At 43.2% G+C, this 16,755-nt stretch overlaps 1 protein-coding gene across 1 annotated transcript in view; it reads right to left on the minus strand.

Moving 5' to 3' along the window:
• CDH6 (cadherin 6) overlaps positions 1–14,682 on the minus strand; it is a 108,095-nt gene extending 93,413 nt beyond the window's left edge. Inside the window, exon 1 of the mRNA XM_032991919.2 lies at positions 14,368–14,682. The gene's annotated coding sequence lies outside the window, so the exon portion shown is untranslated. The remainder of the gene's footprint in view (positions 1–14,367) is intronic.
• Between the last annotated feature and the right edge of the window lie 2,073 nt (positions 14,683–16,755).

Below are 16,755 nucleotides of genomic sequence, written 5' to 3' on the forward strand. Positions count from 1 at the left end.
AGTGCAAAGCTGGTTACCAGTAACCCATTTAAAGCTGGGGTGTGTGACTGCAGGGCTGGGTGTCTACTTGTTCTGAACAGATTCAGAAAATAAGGCAAGAACAGATGTTAAGAGATCACAACTTCATGCATTTCCCTCATTCAGTCATGTCAAGTTGAGGCCACTTGCACAACGTGGACCTCAGTTCAGTCTCCAAACACCTTCATCACGTGAAGGTATTTGGCTTTATGGTTTGGATTCAGGCCAGTTGACACTCCACTGCAAGCTGATATCCACATGTTCTCCTGGACATAATGTCCACATGAGAAAATTTTAGTGCATTGGTGCGTAGGGGAACTCAATTAGTAATGAGCATCCAAAAGTAGAGGTCTATGCCAAACAAGGCATTGACAGATTTTTTTCATTGAGTAGTTCTTTTGACGCATACACAATGCTTGTATCTGCATCCTGTGGCGTGCTGTTGCAGATTCACATGGAACAAAGCCAACATTTCCCACAAAACTTTCTTATCCTTGCTGCAGAAAGCAACCTGGGATGACCATAAAATACCTCCTGACCAAGGCTGAACAGCGTATATACAACTAGGCATAGGTTAGTGCCTACTTTAGACTGTGCAGTCACAGAATAGGAATAAAATGAAAAATAAAGCAAAGAAGAGGCCATTTTCCTGGCAACAGTCCTACCTACAAATACAGTGGAAAGATGTGCGACACTGAGGGCAGAATTTATCCTCAGGACCACTGAAGGCACATATTATGGTGTCCACTGACCTCTAAGGAGCTCCCAGTGAACTTTTTGTACCTCACTTTTTATTTCTTAGTTCTTTCTCTTATTTTCATCAAACAATTGTGATATCCTTATGTTAGGCCTGATACCATGTTTTCCTTCCACATAAAATATTCTTGTGCTTTTTTTTTTTTTTTTTTTTCCCTGATTCATTTAAGGGAACCGATAAGTCATCATTGTGAGTGAAAATCACATTGACCTCACCTGAAAATTCGGTACACAGAAGACTTTAAAATCATTCCAGTGGTTACAGAATGAATCATAATATAATAGGCATTCACTTACTTTTTTTTAATAAGTGTGCTTTAATTGGGCAAAAGCATAGCCGACATGTTTAACTTACACATCTATTATAGGGTAGAACTCACTTAACTGCTCTATTTTAATATGATTTCCTGTGAAGTTAGCCACATTTTGGTCAAATAATTCTGCAGCCAAGACTGATTTCTCTGAACATATTTGCCAGCTGGGACTCTATTAGGTTAGAGCACTGCTTCATGCAATTAGGACTTGTGGGCATTAACGTCATACGAATAAATAATAATATGTTGCTGTAGAATAGTTTTGATAAATAATTCATCACACAGATTAAGTATGAACTAATTGCTTGTGCTGCTGTTTGCTGTGTCACTGGCCACAGCAGTCCCATGATGTCGCTCCTGCTCTGGCTACACGGCTGAGGATGTTTTAATGGGAGAGTGAGGAGTGGGGGACGCTGACTGCTCTCAGTTCCTGCCTGCGCATGTCCACTATTAATAATTTTTTAATACATTTTCTTCTGCTTCTTTGGTCCAGTTTTTCAGCTCATATTTATCATTACAGCTCCCTGGAAGTCAATGAAATAATATTAATTTGTACTCTTTTGACTGAGAATGTGACTAGATAAAATTTCAGTCAGAACTGAAGAATAAGGTAGAAACCTTGAATGTTGCTATTCCTGAATCTAAGAGCCTTATTCCTCGCAGGTACTGCTCAGCCCCTGATTCAGCACAATCTTTTGAGCATTTGCTTAAATCCCACTGACAGCAATGGCCCACAAACACATGCTGAACACAAGCACTACAAGAAAATATTCTGACTGAGGTCCTCCAAGTCCTTCTAACAGCAGATCCTTGAAATGTGAATGCAGCTCTAAAACTAAAATTCAGCTTATCACACCCTGAAAAGCCAAGAAAATCAGAAATCTTCCTCTCAATGTGTTAATGCTCGTTTTTACTTTGAAGAACCATCAGTTTTCAGACTATGGCTCTAGCATTTTTAAACTTGGAGTCCTCAAGTCCAAGGCGAAAACTAAGCTATTGATTAAAAGAAAAGACAGGGAGATGTTGAGAGTTCAAATAAAGCAATGAAGATGCTTAAATATCAACAATTCTTTTGAGCCTTTTACTGTCTTACTGACTAGAGAAGCTCAAGATGACAAAAATAATGTCTCCCTTGCTGTGAGCCAGTAGAGCTCATAGCCCCTAGCTGTGAATCTTTTCCCTTAGCTCTACAGGCTGTGACCACCACATCCAACCCTTGGTGAAATGAGTGTTAAATCCACTGAAGAGTATCAGAAATGGAAACACACAGGGAAAAAAAATAAAATTTGCCATGCAGTTTTTTAAAGCAGCTGAACTTGGAGAAGACAAATTCAAGAGGGGGCATTACATCAATTTGAAAATAGATAACAAAACAGACCATTGTTATTATTTTCTATTTGAACATTTAAATAATTAAAAAAATAAAATGTCAACCAGCTTTGCCAGGAGTGGAATAAATTCTACTCTGTTCCATTAAGCTGCATTTCTTTGGCCTCATTTTTATACTCGGGAGAGGGAGCAAAGTTTGGCCAGCAGACTTACTCGTGTCTACTCCCCACCCCCTTCCCACCTGGTAGCATGCTCCTTTCTCGGCTGCCTCTGTAATAGCAAAAAGCAACAGCTCCTGCTCCATTGCTTCCCAGAATATAGCAGCAGGATCACACACTGCCTCCTCTCCTAGCAGAGCCTGCCCAGCAGTAACCTAATAAGCAGGGCTGGGAGGCTTATAGAAAAACATCCCTGAGATGGAGATGCGACTAGTTGCACAAAATAAATGTCAAGAAGGAAAATTCCTCCCTGGGAAGGTAGTTCAGGCAAGCCTTGGTCACGTACATCTGGATTTAATTCTCTAAAGTAACGTTAGCTGGACAACATTAATCTCCTGGGTTTGCAGATCTCAGCCTGACTCTGTCAAGGGCCGATCACCCTCCATCCCAACAGACTTAAGGAACAGTGAAAAGCAACTCAGCCCAGCAAGAGACAAAAGCCATAATTTTTCAGGATCAAGCCCACCGCATGATGCAAGAGGTCAGTTTTCCCTCTGAAATATGTGAGGGGATGAGGTATTAAAAGATCAGTACAACAAACTGGTGCCTGCAATGTTCACATAAGCAATGTTTTGAAGGCAGCAATAGTAATAATAAAAATAATAAATAATGAAAATACAAACCTGGGTACGGTTTCTCTTAGATGCAAATTAAGATTTAAATATAAAAATGATAGGCTTCTGCTAATCCTTCTTAGGAAGTCATAAATTGTTAATCAGACCTTAGGCGGTGTTGTTTAATACCAACTTTAATAAAATAGCTGCCTGAAGCAGAAAGACAGTTGGGATCCTGACTCTAAAACTTTGGTAGCCTCATCCACACTGTTGTAGCCTGAGGCTCTTACACTACCATTGATACCAACTCCTTTGAAATATGCTCATTTTTTAGGCTGCTAAATTATTAACCACCTTATTAGTAGAAAGATTAGATGGAAGAAAAGTCATCTCTGTATGATGGAAAATGGATTGGAAGAGGAAGGAAAAGTTGAGGGAATATTTACATAAAAGATACAGCTCTGTTGTTGATATACAGATGTAATCCATAATCCATAATTCATTTAAGAAATGAACCCATCAAATTACATCACAATGCATGACAAATTGCTACCATTGAGCTATCCTACAATAAATTACACAGAATCATTCCTGTCAAGAGTAAAACTTGTTTGAGACTAAAAAAGGAATGTCGCTACAAGGTTATTTTCCCTGTTGTTCCATAGGATTTGTCTATCAGACACAATGTCTCACATATCCATCATATACTTTGATGGGGGTAGCAAAAGCTCCCTTATATGGGGTAATCACAAAGTCTGCCAAATTAAAAGTGCTTTGAAAATTGCAAGAAAAGGGGGAAGGAAGAAAAAGGAGAAATGCTTCTTCCTCATTATTCTTTAATAATATTTGTCAGTCAGGTGAGCAGATCTTTAGACTAAAAAAATAAGAATCAGTCATTTCCTTACCTGCAATGCTTTTTCACTGTATGTCCAGAGGAGCTTGTTAGCATGCTAATTGTTTAGTTTAATATGCAATACCAAGCACACTTACTACTTTGAAGTGCTTATTCATGATGTCATGGATATTAGTGTATATTTCTTAATTACACAACAGGACAATCTTTCCCCCCTTCAACCTACACTTTCTGTAGCTCTGATTGGTTTCTCTAACTAGCCAGAATAATCATTTTGCCACACAGAAACAGATAAGGGGAAAAAAAAAAAATGTAAACAATTTTAAAAGCCATTTTAATTTAATAACAAATTGGAAGCTGTACTTTGTGTTAAATTAGCACTGGAAGACTCATATCAATTCAAGACAAGGTTCCTTGTTTGTTACTGCTTAATTAATCAGTCCTGTTTCCATCTAAATGAAAAGTTTTCTCTCTCTCCCCTATCATCTCTAATATCTCATTTCAGGCAGCACATCAAGTTAATCTTGCTTACATTAGCAACTTATTTCTAATGGCTTAGCTCAGTTATTTACAATAATTCATCCTATCCCAGCTTGCAGCTGAATCTTGCTTGGTCTTTGCTCTGTTCAGGCAGTTGGAGTCAATGGTAAATCAGCAAGTGCAGGGCGAGCTCCTCCAGCCCCATGATGCACCATGTTGAGGACAACAATCTACCTCCAACACACTGATATCTGCTGAACTTTTGTTTTCCTGGCATGTCTTGTCTTCCCAGAGGCAACATGGTGCTTGAGGACATGATTTAGTGGTGGATTTAGCAGTGCTAGGTTAACAATTGGACCCGATGATCTTAAAGGTCTTTTCCAACCTAAACAATTCTATGATTCTAACAGGCTCAGAGCTGGGAAAAGGATATAAAACAATAGATGAGCGTGAAACAGTCCAATGGAAGAAGAGAAATATGTAAGGGAAAGGGAACGTAAAAGGTTGGGTGGTGCCTGAAACATATCCTCATTACCCTTTATACAGCACATCCCATAAAAACTGGGATAACCATGAGTCCTACACTACCATCAGTAGTGTATATAAAAAATATCAAACCTTCCACCATGTAACCTTTGAAGGAAGTGAAGAATGGGACTTGAAGTACTGGCTGGCTGACCATCTCCTCCTTGTGCTCACCCCACCATTCCCAGAGCTGGAAACTGCTGCTGCTGCCATAATCTGGTACCTTCTACCACCACCGTAGACAAGCACGCTAAGTTTGGGACTTAACGCAAGACCTCTGGTGTTTTGGATTGCACCCCAGTCAAGCACTTGCTGAAGCTGTTGTCTCTGCTAGCCACCTAGTCTATGTGCTCGCCATTGCTAAATTCAGCCTCCAGAAGTAAGATTTCCGGCTGCCTCCTGGGGATGCCTGTTGCTAACTTCCCCTCCTGACCCCCCCGAGGCACCACTGCTCCAGCAGCTCCATCCCACGGTGACCCTGCAGCCTCTGAGACGTAACGGATACTTGCTTGGATCAGGGCTCGAAACTAAATCTGCACCTGAGGTGCCTGCATCACATGAAGGCTGGTTTTAATGCCAGTTTGACCAAACACAATTACCTCTGTAATAAGCACAAAATACACTTAATATTAAATGAGCCATTCCAAGAGGGCAAAACCTGCTCCTGAGTAACCCCAGGATTTACTTTAGCTCATCCAGGGTTCAGGATGATATTACAACAGGAGACAAGGATGTGCAGTGTATTTTAACCTCCTAGATTTGCGGCAACCAGCTTCTGACCTACCATTTACTAGCCTGGTTGAAATTACAACCTGGCGCTAAGGAAAACTCTGTCATACCTTACAGTAACTGTGATATCAAATAGCTTTGAGATATCGGACAAATTAATTAAGGTATATTAATGAGGATCCGCTTCAGAAATCCTGCAAAAGACATCTTAACATGTTACAATATGATAATACATTTAATTTCATAACAATATAAATTATGTGCTGAGAAAAGTGGGAGCCTATTTTATTGTTGTTTTGTATTTTTTTTTTCCAAGAGAAAGAGAAATCCTTTCTACAAACCTGAGCGCACACTTCTGTTTCTGATGGGAAACGCTGCTCTGAAAAGCACTGAATTTCAAAGCTCCTTGAGATTAGATTGTCTGCAGAATTGTGCTGATGGCTGTAAATATTAATAAATAAGATACACTGGGCTGGCTTTTTTCCTCAGATGTTTATGCGCTGCTTCCTCTTAAGTACTGAGGACCTGAAGACACAGGCACCAGAAGGAAGACTCTGAGCTAAGAAATGGCCTTAGAGATGCGACACACATCAACACTTGCACAGAGGAAAGATGTCCCTGCTCTGTTCCAGCAGACCTAGCCAGAAAATGACAATCAGTCCAGTCCTCTGCAACCCTGCTGCAACTGCCCCCAGCTGCTGACAGGAGTAGAAGGACAGCAGAGAATCCACCTCCATGCTGTACAAATGAGCCAGGGCTGTATTGCTGAAGGGGCTTCAATGTGAAATGATGATCACTCCTGACAGAGGCTTTTTTTCCACCCCCACTTTTCCTAGCCTACTTTTTTTAGGGAGACCAAGTATACAAATTTTTGGAGGTCCCAGTTTGTTCACCATGGAAATAATTGCAAAGTTGTAAACACTTCATTACAAGATGCTGACATCTTGATCCAGGAAGGCACTTAAGTATTCAAACAGTCTTGTGGTCTCCAGTGCAGTTTATTGGTATGTTTAAAAGTAAACTGCTCTGGGACCAGGTATGATAAGGCAGAGAGAGAGAATAACACTGCTTTGTTTATAGCAGAAATAACTTGGTAATTATCAGCAGTAAGAAGGGAAATACTGTAGCAGGGCATTCATATTATTTAGACTTAAATGGAGTTAAGATGAAATACAGAGTTTTATAAAACTGGTTGGCACAGCATAAATTGCTTAAAGGGATGTGACTGGTGGACTTAAAAGTTGCTTCTGCATCTTTTTCCCTTTCAGCAGTGACAGTTAAATTGAGCACCAATTTCACAAAAGGAATTTGTTCCCTGAAAGGGATTCTAACTCTATACATTCCTGCTCTGTGCTCTGCCAGAGCACTCTTCACACTGTGAAAATGAGGAAATAGGCTCTCTTGAATTCTTGTAATGGTTGATCAGTTTTAGAGGCCAGCCCCAAAAGCATGAGGGCATAGTAGGTGGCACACTGCTCAGAACCTGGTACTAGTTGGCTCTAACCCTGACATATAACTTGTAAATTTAATGTGTCTTTTTTTATTTGTTGTCTTCTACTTCTTCCTCTATTTATTTATACTAGGATTAATACCCATGCCAGGGGTATTGGTGTATGCCATGACCTTATTCAGGTAACTTCCTTGTGACTCATTTTCATATCTATGCACTAAGAATACTAGTCCTTAGATGTTTACAAAGCAGGGGTGCTTTGAAATTAATTCATACAGGCATGGATGTGAACAAGAGAGAGTGTGGTGTGACCTCTGTCAGCCTCAAACCACGGGCAGCAGCAGGCAGAAAAGGCAGCCTTCTATGACACTTTTTTTTTATCTGCTTCTCTCTCACAGGCGTAAGTAGGTGGGAATGGATGAGGCAGGGAATGGTAAAGAAACTCTGTGACAAGTCCAACTGGGCCAATGCATAGGGGAAGGTCATCACCACCTTGCTTGGGGACAGCTCAGATTACTTTCTCCCAGGAATGATATTCAGCCTTGTCCCAGACAGCTCTGGAGCTACCCAGCCTCCCCCCTTCCCCTCCATGCAGAACACGGCTGAACAAACAAGCAAAAAACATCCAGAAAATCCTTTGGGGAGAGAGTGTCAAAGCGGCTTCAAGGAGTCCTTGAGAAAAATAATTGGCTTTCTTTTGGATAAAAAAAGAGACCCAAATCTGATTTTTTTCTTTCCCCATCCATGCTTTGATCAGCTCCAACAACTCAAGTGAGCAGCAGAGAGCCAGGAGGGCTGACTTCAAGCTGTACTTGCTGTAAGATCCTGGTTCAGCATCCCTGCTGTGCTATGGCCTCCTCGTGTGACCTTCAGCAAGTCACTCACCTCTGTTGTCATTCGCTTCCCCCTGCTGTAAAACAAGGCCAATTATACAGACCAGTCTCACAGGGGGGCTGTATGGTGAAGACTTATTTTTTAGAGATTGTGGAACACTTAAGCAGCTTTTGAGTGAAGGCCTCATGTCAACCAACTATGCCTTGTCCGTTACTTGAAGCAGGACTCCCAGATGTCAACACAGCATCTCAAAATGATAGTGGGGTTTGGGTTTTTTAGGCATGATACAATAAGCTATTTAACTTTCTTTTTGTCCGTAAAGATGCTTTTGTCAAATAATGATTGCCAGACTAATGACACCCTAAAGTCACAAACCACCAAGCACACACAGAGGATCAGTTCAGCAAAGAAACAGACTTCACCTGAATGCTTAGGGAAAAACTAAAAGCAACCGTGCTTTTAATTATTTTGTTAATGTATTGGAACTGAGGGGGATAGGGGAGGAGGACACATGGATATCTCTCTAAGCAAGAGGGCTTTCCCTCAGGTGAGAGCATCAGTACAGAGGTTGGCCCCCATGTTGCTTGGTATCAGCATCCCCCGTTGGGACCTGCAGGCGTGTGTGGTCCTTCCACCACCCCACCGCCTCACAGGCGGGACAGGTCTGGATCCCCACAACCTTTGAGAACACAAAGCAGGGTTATCATCAGAGTCAAGTATTTTCTTTGAGTTCAGTCTTACCCTTCACACAAAAAAGAGCTACATGCTAATGATCGTGTTGATTAAGCAGCCTTTGTGCTTATAGAAGCTATTAACTGACAAGTGAAATGCAGCAGTTTGGGAGTAGGCAGCTCTGCCTTACACCCAGACAAGCACGCACCTGCAGTACCTGGGGAAACTCAACTAGTGTTTAATTTCTGTGCTAATTTTCAATTCCTGCTGACCCTTCTCCTAGGTGGTCCTGCTCTGGCTCTGAGATTAGATGCAGAAGTGGGAATGCTGGAAAGATACACTACCTGTTATCTCACAGGCAGCTGTAAACATTACAGCAAGATAATGGAATTAGTTTAGCCGAGACGAATTAAGGTACCCAGATCATACAGGACCGATCTCATTCATAAAGTGCTCTCTTCTGTGCGTTGTGGTGTGTCACTAGGGATGAGCTGCGGCATTATGATGGGTATTTATGTTGCATATCAAATCTAATAGTCACATTCTGGCTAGAACTAAGCACTTTCTGGCTATATATAAATACATATGTATATCCTCACAAGACAAGCTAATTAATCCATAAAATATTTGCCCACAATGACAGAATAAAGCCATTATTGAACAGGTTACTTAAAACATAGCAAGGTTGGCACTGTTCCTGAATGTGACCAGATGGAAACGGATATACTCTTCTGCCTGTGCACTTGGCAAGGAGGAGAGTATGGAGAGAGTGTCTTGTGGCTGGGTGTGAAGAAAGGTAATGCAGTATCAGTAGTAATCTTGGATGTTTCAGCAGAGTGCTATCAAAAATGCTCTGGCACCGTCACAGTTAAGCAATCACTTCTTCACTTAAAGTTTCTCTTTGGAGGTCCAAAACCATAACTCATGAAAGACACCACGCCAAACATGCCTTTTCCATCCTGGCAGGGCTCACAGGCTCCCCGCACCAGCAAGATGCAGTTTTCCTTTCCCATCAGCACTGTTTCTCACCACTGCTGAGGGGGTTGCAGCTGCAGGAAAAACTGTGTTTTCTGTTTTACTTTGAAAGAGGAAAATACTTGGAGGAGCGGGCAGCTCCACGAGACCGGCTGTACCAACCAGTAACATTAATTCTCACCACTTTAAATAGTTCTGAACTACAGTTATTCTAGTTTCTTCTGGGAATGCTCCTGTTAACAAACAAACAAAAGCATAAATAAAAATATTCACAGTATTTGTTTGGGTCTTTCAGTGCCAAGTACCCAGCCAGGAAAATAAATAAAGTGGAAGACAATGTTGGCAACCAGCCACACCTGGAGTAACTACAGGAGATGGTCATGGGTACAAGGAGGGATAACGCTGCCTGAAATAGGGAGAGGAAGCTGCTGATGGGTGATGAGGATTAGGAAACACAGCAGTGCCCTGGAGAAGCTTAGGAACTCAAGGCTGGATGGACTCCCAACAGATAGTGGCCAGTCACTAGGGAAGGATGAGAAAGAAGCTCTTAGGCTGAGATTTACAGCAGGAAAAACCCAAATGGATGTGAAGTACTCAAATTAATACTTTAAATTATCCAGCACTTTCTCCACCTAGTTCCACTGCAGCATCACTCACAACATAACCCAGAGAGGATGACTTTTTCTGTTGATGTTTTGCATTAATTATGCATTCTTCACGGGTGTTTTTAAGACTCAGGCAGGGACTAATCTGCCCTGTGCTTTTTGTTAAGCAATAAAGACAGACAACAGCTGGGTTTAATTGCACTAAACATTCCCTCTACATCTCTTCTCTACCCATCCCAAACGAAACAAGGTGAGATGTTATAACACCTCTTTCCTCACAGAGCCCAGTTTCTCCAGACTCTTTGGAAAGGGTTGCCATGACTAAGCAAGCAGCATGAGCAAACCAGCAGCTACTGGATTTTTATCTCAACCAGAGCACATCTAAACTTGAGAATCATGTTCATTCTGCAAGTTGAATCCTGCAGAGAGTCAGCAGAAGAGATTGCATTGTGGCACACAGAGCCGTTCACTTCATGTGCAGGATGGGGGCCTGACTTTAGAGATTTATGTTGTAAAGGTCCTGAATTTGGCCTCATATGGCAGTCAAGATAACCACAACTAAGTTTATCAGCCCTTTTTCTGAGAGTTGCGAACACAAGTAATTATTTAGAAAAATTAAAAGGAACAAGAAGAAAACCCCAAATGACACAGCTTTTGAAGAAATTGGAGCAGTTGCTGCAGCTAACTGTACCTTTAAGGGGTTAATGAAGAAGTCTCCCTAACACCCAGCTTCCAAGGTACAGCCCCTCCATGGCATTTCCCACACGCTTAGGATAATCAAAAGATACTGAAAACCAATTCTACTTTATTCTGGTATAATTGCAGCAGAGCCACTAGAGGAATTGCAACCATTATGCAAGATGAGGCACCATCACAGTGGGGCCTGCTGTTTCCAACAGATTCTACCCACTCGTTTTTATAGATTACAGCTACCTTTCATTTTAGTAATTAGACACCATTTCCAAGGAGATCCATAAGCAATTTCCTGCCCATCTTGAGCCATAATGCCACAAGATTGCACTAACAAGTGAACATAGTTTAAAAGTAGTCAACAAAGAGCAGTCTGCACACTAAAAAGTTCAGTTAAGCAAGAGACGGAGACCAACATTTCATTTAACAACAGATCAATGTTGATGCCCTCTAGATCTACTTGACCACTACAGAGCACACAGGCATCCACTAGCAAACCCAATAGCGATTCCTTCCAAACCCCGAAATACTGCAGAAGTCTGTTAACAACCAGATCGGTCTGCTGAAATCTTCAGTCAAAGCAAAAATGATGTAGCAGACCTGAGGGGACCATGGGCTGGAGGGAGGATCCTACCCTAAGAAAACCAGTGTGCCCTTGAGTAGAGGGTTGCTCCCAGATGGAAGGTGCTCTGGCAGGATCTCAGCTGGTGAGAGCATAAACACATATATAACTTCTATCAAGTCTGCATTAGTTTCAAGATCTTCATCAAAAAGGAGGGGAAAAAAAAAAAACCCACAACTTTTTTTAACTTGCGTGTTTTGCTTTCAAGGAAGTCGCTCAACTAAATATTATTGAAACAGCAGATGGCAAAATGCAAACTTTATGAAAGGGAAGTCTGCCTTGAGCGGCAGGTTACTGTTTGCATGGGAGAACTGTGCAAGGGAAGGAGGGAGGGAGGGTAGAGTCAGAAGTTAAGATGCGTATTTCTAGATGAACAGCTTGGTTAGAAAATGATGACCATGTCTATAAATGTAATCTTTTGTGTATCTCAACGCCAGCACTCCAGAGCTGTGAAGTGGTGTGAAAACTAAAATACCTAGAGGGACTAATAAGTCCCTATGGGGACCCCAGTTCCTTAAATGGCTGTGAAGGAGAATTGCAGAGAACTGCAATAGGACTGAATCAATGCCATTTTCCCTGGAAAAAGTATCGCTCCCTTTGATTACATTATTCTGAAAAGACTGGCTGCTTTCCCCCTCCCTCCCCCAGCTCAAAAGTCAACTGCAAGCTACTAGAAATATGTCCAAAAAGATTATGGTGCAGCTGAAAGCCAGAAGCATATGAGACTGTATATTTACTGGTGCTATGTCAGATAACATCTGAGAGGAAAGGAAAAAGGGATTCAGCCCTGCAGTCTTTATTAGCACATTTGGGCTGTTTAAAGGAGCTATCCAATTGTGTCATTGCTGCCAGGCCTTTAAAACTGTATATATCCATGATAAAGGAATCTACTTGATCTTGATCACAAGCCTTCAAGCCCCACCAGACTCTCCCCTGACATTCAAACTTATTGTCTTTAAACAGGAATTAGAAAAAAAAGAAATGAATAGGGATGCACCATTACCCATAGCATTATATTGCTCAGGAACAGATGTTAATCAATTTTACGGAATGTTTTAAGGAAAATGCAAGCACATTTGAACAGAACTGAGTGCATAGAGATTTCAGCCCAGCAAATACATGAGATAAGCCTTTATCTTGACTGGGAGAGTTATGTCTATTTTGATTAAAACCAGAGGTCTGCACGTTCAAGCAATTTTACTCCATTGAAATTATATTATTTCCAGGCTGATATTACATATGGTCCTATGACAAAAGGGAATGGAAATAGCCTTGCTCTTGATGGAAGTATTCTCATTTTGCATGTGTTCATGCACACAGCTCATGAAGTACACATGTAGGATGTATGTACCATCCTCACCCATTACTGAATAGGCAGGAACAACTGTACTCTCTATTCCAGCTGTTCTAGAGGAACAATATATCTGGAGAAAGGACTGACCTTACACTCTAAGTAATTTTTGCTACACAATCTCTCATGCAGTGTTAAGAGAACTTTAAAATCCCACACCATACACAAGTACAAGGAAAAAGGTGCCACATCTTCTCAATTTATATAAAAGTAGCAGCTATGCTATCGTGCCGGGAGTAATTTTGGTCATTAAACTTCTTGATCCTTGAATGTCATCAGGAGTTACTTAGATGACCGTCCACTTGCACTTACAAAGTACTGCATTTAACTCTCCGTAAAATATGGATTTTATTGCAGCAGTGACAAGACTTCTTTCCACAGCCAGTGACCTCTACTGCTATTGCTTATCTCTTGACACAACCTTTTGCATAAGAATACATATATATAGTATACATACTGTGGATTGCTTTCCCTGTGTGTGCGTGTAGATGTTATATACATGTGAATATATAAATAGCTCTATCTGACGTACAAAGTATGTTACCAGCTTTCTTTCTGCAATTACCCAACTTCCCTCCTGCAAAAATGCCTGTACAACTAACCCCTTTCTTCAATCACATCCATCACACTCAAACCCGTTCTTTTATCAAATAAAATATTTCACATTTGTCAATTCCTGTAACGTCCCCATATCTGCCCCTTCTTTTTGCTGAGGTAGCGCCTCATTTCAAGCGTGCTCTACATTCAGCTCTGCACTTCACCTCAGATTTTGCTCATGATCCAAAGGGTTTTGCCCTGTATCCATTTCACAGCAACTAGGCAGTGTCAAGAAACCAAGACACATTCTTTTTAAATACGGTTTTCTAGTTATTCATCACACTTCTCCTTTTGTTGCTGTTGATATTATGATGATGATTATTATTCCCCTCTAAACACACACGACCCTCCTCCCGCTCTCATCACCTCCCCTCGACTGAAGTGTCTTGCTGGCGGTAACAATTCCTGGGAAAACGCCGCATCCCTTTGCCTGACTTAAAACGACAGCAAACGCGGTCCTCACGCAAACCCGGAGCCACCGGGCAGCGCCACGGACACGCGGGGATGGACACCCCGGCGCGGCGATGGGGTGCAGAGCCCCCTGCAAGAGAGCTGCCAACTTTGCAAAATAAGTGCTCTGCCTCCCCCCTCACCCCCCACCCCCACCCCCCCCCCGCCCCTTATTTACCATTCTAAATAAGCACGGGAAAAAAAAAAAAAAAAAAAAAAAAAAAAAACCAAACAAAACAAAACAAAAAAAACCAACCAAACAAAAAACATTAAAAGGGAAGAAGGCAGCTGCCAGGTGACGGTCAAAACTTGCTCCGAAAGAAGTGCAAAGCCGCAGCTCCTTACCAGCAAGCGGGGACGATGAGAGCCGAGTCTGGCCCGGGTCGGCGGCAGCAGCGGCTCCGGTTCTGGCTCCGGTTCTGGCTCCGGTTCTGGCTCCGGTTCTGGCTCCGGTTCCCCGGCCCCGGCGCTCAGCCGCCCCGGCGCTCACTGGGGCTCCCGCTTGGCCGGCAGCACTTTTTAACTCCAGCATGCAGGCAGGCCAAGCCGAGGGGGCTCTCTATCTGATTGGTTTCCATTCGGTGCTCCTGATTAATAAAAAAAAAAAAAAAAAAAAAAAAAAAAAAAAAAGGGGGAGGGGGGAGGAAAAGATGGGGGGGAAGCCAAACTCCTCCCTCCCTGCTTGCCTCCCTGGCAGGCGCGCACACACACTCGCACACACCCCCCCCCACGCCCACCCCCCCACCCCCCGCACACCCCCACCCCACGCACACCCCCACCCCACACGCACTCCCGGCGCTGCGGATGCCGGAGCTGGCGGACCTGCCGCACTGGGGACGGAGGGGGGGGGGGGGGGGGACGGAGCGGGGCGGGGGGGTGGGGAGGCGCGGAGCGGGCGCGGAGCGGGCGCGGAGCGGGTTCCTCCGGGCGGGCAGCGATTTGCAAGTGAATGCGGTGGGAGGGCAGAGGGGGAGGGCTGTGCTGCTGTGGTAGGGAACCCCCCCTTCCCCCCCCCCCCCCCCCCCCCCCCCCCCGAAGAGCCGCTGTGTGCTTGAGGTAGCAGCCAGCTTCTTCCTAATCGTTCGGCAGTGATAGTACAAGCAGAATAAAATCGGGAGAGGGGGAGGTAAAGAGGAGGGAGAGGCACGCTCCTCTGTTGGGAGCTGCGTTTGTGCTGTGCGGCTTCTCGTCCCCGGAGCCGTTTTCAAGTCCTTCCCTTGACACCAGCGATGCCCGCCTGGTCTTTTCCCACACTTCCCGGGAACTTCCTAGACTTGATGAATCAAGAATTTCGGTGAATTATTAATGGCGATGACACTTTTGGGGGGTGATCACATGTGGCGGTTTCTCTGTGAATGGGAAGCAGCGGAGGAGGATTTTCCAGGTGCCTGCCTTTGCTCAGCCCCCCTCTCCCCAGAGGGCTCCCCACTCGCCAGGTTATGACTAATCTTAATTCACAACGAACTGAAATCACGACTTTTGCTGTGGGGCTCGTGGAGCCCCACTTCACACATGCATATTGTGCATGCACCTTCTCTTCCCCCCCCCCCCCCCCCCCCCCCCCCAAAGTCTAGCCTGAAATAAGGCTTTAGGTGTTTAAATCTTAAATATTAAATGACAAGATGGAAATTGCCTGCCAATTTATTATTTATCTGACGAGTCCACTCCAATTCAGCTGCACCGTGTCTCCTTAAGATTCGTGACAAATGTTGCGAGAAGTGAAGCTTTCTGCCATTAGCCTCTCACATCTCCACATCTTAGGTTTGACCTTTATGATGTATTTTTTTTCCCCTGCTAGTCAATCTTAAGTAATTTTTTTTCTTCCTCTCTTCCTTCCCTTCCTCCTACCCACCCCTCACAATTTCAGCCTGCTGTGTGTCTTAAGGATGGGTCTGTGCTGGCTCGAAGCCACCTTTGTGTCCTCCTGCTTCTGGACCATTTCAAGGCTTTTAGTATAATTTAAATACTCTGAGCACCAGAAGTTCAGGTAACCATCTTGCTGCTTGTGCTGTAATTGCTACAGTGCTGCAGCACCGTCTCAGCAATGCTGTTATCCCTGAAACTGGTACTGGGCTCCTTAGGGAAGCCTTCAAGCTATTCCCTACAGTCACTGTGTTGGCAGAGTCCTTCTTCAGCACAGCACTGGGCTTTTAGGGACTCTCTATGATACCTACAAAAGCCAGAGCAGTGAAAAGAGGCTGGATTCTGCTTTCCACATGTTTGTGAACTTAAGCAAATCACCCAGAAAAGCAGTGGCTTTTCAGTACCACTGCCATTATCTAGTGATTTTCTTGTCTTTCCACACAGCTGAGTTTTTCCAGCCTGCAGATCATTCTGATTGTTCTTCTTTGAACTTCCTCTAGTTCCCTCATTATTTTTTTTTTTTTTTTTTGGCAATGACAGGTCAGGAGCTCAGTGAGTATTTGCAGAGTATTCCCATGAGAGCCTTCTGGACACATTCTATCTCTCCTTTATGACAGACCACATTTGCCGGCTTTCTTTTCCCCTGCCATATTGCATTGTGAATGTCTGATTCACTGCCCACTCTGACCCTGAGGTCTCCTTGGGCATTATTCATTCCTGGATGTGTCTCATTCTGGTTAGCTTTAATAAGGCTGCTGCTTTTTTTTTTTTTTTTTTTTTTTTTCATGATTTCCTCAGACAGGGTTATCTATGTCCAAGATGGACTTCTGTATTTTTGTTAAAAAGGAAGAGTTAGTACAGGAACTGTTG

The sequence above is a fragment of the Tyto alba genome, unplaced genomic scaffold (assembly GCF_018691265.1).
Source record: "Tyto alba isolate M040663 unplaced genomic scaffold, T.alba_DEE_v4.0 Super-Scaffold_48, whole genome shotgun sequence".
Classification (NCBI taxonomy): domain Eukaryota; kingdom Metazoa; phylum Chordata; class Aves; order Strigiformes; family Tytonidae; genus Tyto; species Tyto alba.